This window comes from Ylistrum balloti, unplaced genomic scaffold (assembly GCF_031769215.1).
Source record: "Ylistrum balloti isolate Yb309-2 unplaced genomic scaffold, AGI_CSIRO_Ybal_v1 Utg370376, whole genome shotgun sequence".
Lineage (NCBI taxonomy): Eukaryota > Metazoa > Mollusca > Bivalvia > Pectinida > Pectinidae > Ylistrum > Ylistrum balloti.
Genome location: NW_026782263.1, coordinates 474,629 through 480,638, shown reverse-complemented (window position 1 = coordinate 480,638; position 6,010 = coordinate 474,629). Strand labels below are relative to the sequence as shown.

At 35.7% G+C, this 6,010-nt stretch overlaps 1 pseudogene; it reads right to left on the bottom strand.

Moving 5' to 3' along the window:
• Positions 1–2,241: 2,241 nt before the first annotated feature.
• On the bottom strand, positions 2,242–6,010 carry LOC132554069 (sulfotransferase 1B1-like; annotated as a pseudogene).

Sequence of the window (6,010 nt, the reverse complement as noted above, 5' to 3'; positions counted from 1 at the left end):
CATAGGCAAAAACCACCTGGCCTCTTTACTCAGTCTGAGACTCGTTATTACCGTTCAAATATTGACGTTAATTCCATGATCGCTGTCAAAATATCTTTGATCATTACCACTTCTACAACAATTCAAAATCAAGTCAGTATAGTGACATTATAGAAGAAATCACAAAGAAATGGACCAGACATGAGGAGAAGAGGGACCTGTCTATATATATTTTTTCCCTTAAAATATGCAGTTAAACTCTTTTTTTGACTCTTCTGTATTTCCTCCAAAGCATCAAATGGTAATATTCATTTTTGTGTCTATTGTACAATCTTACGGCGCGTTTAGTCGAACTCACCCAAGGAACTCATTCGGCTTTTTACCAAAATACTTCTAGTATCCTCACAACATGTGTAGTTTCGCAAAGTTGGAAAATTGTTTTTGAACCAAAATACACAAAGTATTGTGTTTCCTTGTAATTAATTGCCATCTTGACACATAATGTATACATATACACGTGGCCTTACGTTTGGGACCATCAATATCTTAGAGTGGGTTTCATTTTATTCACTGTATCAAAAAGTATTCAATGACAACTCAACATGATATACACAGTCGACATGAAAAGAAATTTCCCAAAGTAAAGAAAAAGCTTGTTACTTGATCAAGAAGAGTAACGAATCAACGAGTGGCATTGGGTATGATAATATCAGTATCCGGTGTAGCCACCATGGTTTTGGTACAACTCGTGACCACGTCGTCTTAAACCATAGACGAGACGTAGAAGCTTGTTCTGAGTAAACCTTGCAACTCCAATTGTTTGGCATTTTGGATATCCTGCATTTACTTTTTGTCATATTTGGTGATATTGCAGGTCATGGAGCGTCTGGTTTAATATAGTCCTGCATTGGGATGGCTCCATGTTGTATGGCATTTTCATCCATTATGGTATGCCATCTACCAATGACTGGAATGAGGAACAACCAGCGATCGAATGATCTGATAACAGTACTTCTCCCCATTTAAAGTTCCACCAAGGACGAGCGAGCGAAGCTTACTGGTACCCTTAAACAGTAACACCACCACCACCAAATGCTGATGTGGCCCGAATGTGATTGTGATGGTACGCCGTATTTCTTTAATTATGAACACGAACCCTGACGTCTATCGTCATCAGACCAGTAGGGTCTTCGCCAAGGCATAGTATTCCTATAACTACATGTCCGGTAATCAGATGCCGAAATTGTGGGTTGGCTTGTTGGTACCTTCCAGTCAACAGATAATTTTTACCAGTCGGTGAGAGCGAAGTTTGCTGACGGTACACCAGCTAACATAAACATTGACATTACACTATCCTATGGGTGTGTTGGGTTGGACTTGCCTTGTCTGTCAACTTGGAAATTTATCTCCTTTATCTTTAAATATCAAGTCTTCAAATGTGCCGGGTTTGGTGCAGACGCTGCTTTAACAGAGAAATAACAGATTGGCTGGTATTCAAACGTGCAGCTACTTGTTTGTATGTAATACCACCTTGAAACATATCTGAAGCTTTCCATCTTTTAACATTCATAAATTTTCGACGTGCCATTTTTAAATACACGATGAGCATGATTTACCAGTTATATACGTGCCAATGCTGCTAAGGTGGCATGGCAAAGTGTTAGAGAACGGAGTACACCAAAAGTATTGTTGGGTGTACCATTTGGTTGCATATGGTGCCAAACATAAAAGGAGACAGTGCAAATGTTTTGACCAGGTTTATTTTTACAACAGGAAATGTTTTAAATTAAGATTTTCAAAAAAACTGAAACTGATGGTTCTTAAACTGCGACTGAGCGTATATATTAACTTAATGTTCATGATCGTAAAGTGGATGTTATTAACACAGGATTTCGAGAGATGAAGGATGATCGACAATTTGGAAGTTTTATGGTTGTCGCCATGGTCTCATTGGTAAATATAATTCCTTGTGCGATATTTTTATATCGTTAGTATGTCAGATGGTTCCTTTGCTCTACCTTGTTCTCATTGGAGAATGTGACTTAAGTTACTTGGACTGACCAAGATTTGCATGTCAGGTTTGGTAGTGGAAGGAGAAGACGCATAATTATAATGCAAACTCAAATTCAAGAAAACTAATGCAGAATTTTAACAAAAGAAATGTCGACCCTTGAAATATGAAAAGGAGAATAAGAAAAGTATATATTAGTGTTTTCGATAGCTACATATATTAACCCTATATAAGACTATGAATTTCAGGCGTCATTCATTGTGTAGTGTATATCGTGGTAGAACTTGCGAGTTCTTCATTCTCTTATAATAAACGCTATCAAAATGTTCATTCTGTTCCACTGTGAACCAATTCTTCCAATCACCAACTGCACCTGGGAACAAAAAGTTAATTACAGCTGTAATTCAGTGCATTGTTTACACTTCAGTATTTCACCACAGCAATGATTGACTCAAGTAAAAATCAATGAGAAGTGAGGTGAATACACTGATTGCAGTTTTATTTACATTTACCAAGTAAAGGGGATTGATTTTATTTATTTTTTTAATTGGCAAAAATTAAAATAACGAATAGAAGAACTTTCATTTATCAAGGTATAAAATCTGTACTGTAATACCAATTTAGTTTAAGTGAGATACTTGTCGGATGGTAGATTGAATTTAATGTATGGGGACATCTAGATATCTTTCCCAAGGTAATAGTTTGAATATGCATTTAAAGAAACTTTTCTTGATAAAATCGGATGCACGCAAAGTAAATATGTCTAGATCGTTTAACAAAAACGCACTCTAGCTAGATATTTGTCATTATGTTTGATTGTGTATAGTAGGCATGTCTACAATAGCTTCAAATTAGAGAAAAAAACCTAGATCGGAATAATTTCTCTTCATAATGTATGGCATTGCCGAAACAGAACAAACTCGTTTCTATACCATTGCTTCAACATCCCAGTAGTTAAAAGCCTTCTCACAGTGCTGCTTCGACAGCAGCTTACCAAACATTCAAGTCCAATATTATAGCTTCTGGCTTCTTGAATAATATATCTATCCTCTTTTACCTAGCCTTGAACATAGTTAAGAAAGAATAGCTGCACTGTCACTTTCGGTTTAGTATGAGAAGATGAGGCACTTCATGTATCACAAAAGTTTAAATAATACCGAAAGTATTCATCGATTCTTTTTGTCATAACTTCAAAAAATTAAAAAAAAAAAGAAAAAAAGAACGAGCTGTACTAATCCTTGTTATTGGATTACATTTTCTTGATTGATTTAGTCTCGCTATTTTCCTACTAAATATTAGAGATAGAAATCAAGATAGATCATATCGTCCTTGTAATCTAATATACGAATGAAATATATATCGAGGTGGAAATAGTTAAAAAAAGATGGACAAAGTAATGAACAATTATTACACGCCTTTTCGATACATTGCTGGCTTATTTTCCTTCCAAAGACCGATCATTTCCATATTGTTCTTGTCCTTTTTCATGCGGTCAAACTGGCAGAGATCGACGACTTCCTGTAGAAAGGCCTGGTCACAATCTATCTCAAGGAACTTGGCGGTCCGATTCACTTCACGCAGAGCATCCTAAAAGGGTCGAACGTATATTCAGAATAATGAATACCAATAGTAATTATTTCCTGCTTTTAGGGTCCTGAAGACCAGAAAACACCTAAAAATTCAGCACGTTATGAAAAAAGCCAACATATGCTTATAAATAAATCTGTATTCCCTTACTTTTACAAGTTTTATGGTAGTAGGTAATGTTGATTCATGCATCCTCTTTTATTCAAATGCAATTTAAATTCTTGAAGTAAATGCATAAATAAACAGAAATGCTACCACAGAAATGGTCAAACTGCCAATCCAGCATCACGTAAAAAAATGTCGAAAAATAAATGTTAACATCCCAGAGACAGTTATAAATAATAAAAACATTAAGAGATATTAACTTTTTCTAAACGAATCAAAATCTATATGTCGCAATGATAAGGTCAGCCACATTTGAGAGAATTGGTTTAGAATTTAAGGAGATAGTATGTGGACACAATGGTGTAAGTGATAGAATCGAAGGGAGAATATCGTCGATATTACCAATAATTCATTAGCAAATAATCTATTTTATTACAGCCTGACAAATGGAAAGTTATACATGACGTCAATGGTTGTGCGTGTAAGTTTTAGTCATTAAGATTTCATCTGGTATCCATAGCCTAAAGGAACAATCAGCAACATTACCTCCTTCATATCCTCAAAAGTCGTCACTAAAATCGGATATTCCTGGTTGTCATTCATGAATTGCTCCCACTTTAGCGCAAAGTCGAACCAGCTCTCACCACCCTCTGAAAATGGAAGCGTCCGTAATGATACCTTTATTAACATTGTTTCCATTTCTAGATAGCAATATCCTTCCACCCCCAACTTATGGTATTTTGATGTCACAGTTGAGTCGATATTCAAGGGTCTGTTTCAATATTCACGATTTTCGTGCAAGAAGTCTTCAACTGACGGCAAACTCGTAACACGGGTGTTCAAAAGATGCAGGTTGATGGAAATTATGTGGGAGTTTTATGGTCGTTACAGGGATCTCTTTAAGAAATTCTATTTTTTTGTGAGATACGAAGCTGAACGTGTTTTATGCTCGCTGGTTTGCCTATTGGTTCCGTTGCTGTATACCGTGTTCTCATTTGCGAACACACATTACTTACTTTGACTGACCAAGGTTTACATGGCGGGAATCGTCGATGAAGGTCTTTCTGTCCTTTTTCAGGAGTCTCTGTGTAATCTCTTTTTTCATATTTTGCCCTAGTTTGAGTTTGGATTATGATTATGATGACATGTTGACATGTTGGCATTTCTCTGATGTTTTATGTATCATCATATATGTAAAGCGGATGATTCATTTGTTCATATTCAATTTCTTACATAAATGGAAGGACATGAAAAACATCCGATCAATCCTGATTGGAAGTGATGAGACAAACTAATGTTTGCACAGAGTAACGTTGTAAATAGCAGTAACATATTTCAACATTCATCAATTATAAAAACGTTCTGCAGCATTTTTTCTTTTTTTTTTTTTTTTTTTTATGCGACGAATTCTAGGCAAGGGAATTGTTCCAGTAGTGATATAATTGATTGTGTTCGTGGAACGTTATATAATTGTAAGTAAAATATATAACTAGTGATCATAGTGTCTTAAATGTAGAAAACAAGATTTAACTTGTAATGAGTAATTTAAACTTTACCTCCTCCATTTATAAATCTTGGAATATAGTCTTCCCATTTCCCCGAATAGTTATATACAGTTATTTTACTGTGATGGTTGAAAAACGACACAGCCACATCTTTAGGATTGCGCATTATGTAAATGATCTTGCACTTCCGTTTCGCAAAGTCCCTTGGCAAGAATTCAAAGCACCTGTGGGTGTGGAGGACACGTGGTGATTGGATATTATCATAAGTTGCTTGGGCTATGGATTCTATCATAGCTGTTCTCTTGATGACTGGGATCCGTTCAGCTTTCCTCATCATTAACATACTAGTCACTTCCTAAATCCAGTGAGTTCCTTTAAAACACATTCCCATTGTCATCAGTAGAATTCACCTCTCAAATATTATTATCAAATATTAATATAACTGTTGTTCTGTTTTAAACTACAAAATATCTAAGTAGAAAACATTACCGTTTTTACACCGGCATCAGAGATTAAGAATAGTGTTCCCTAAAGGAATATGTCTCTGCATTTGACATCTGATTTGACAATGACATGGTAAAGTATTAAAATTTCTTGTTGCGAATATATTTCGGTATTCTAATTTTGTATTTCGATCAAAGTGGATATAATACTTACCAGATTTTGGATAGGCACATATCATGGCGTCATCATCACGTGCCTTCCAAGCAGGTATTGATTGCAGTTCTTCCGCGTTGTTGTCTGGTAGGAGGTTCAACTTAGGAAGGTAGAACAAGCCTGGGAGCGGAATTTTAGCATTATCTTTGGACGTTTTGAGAGACAT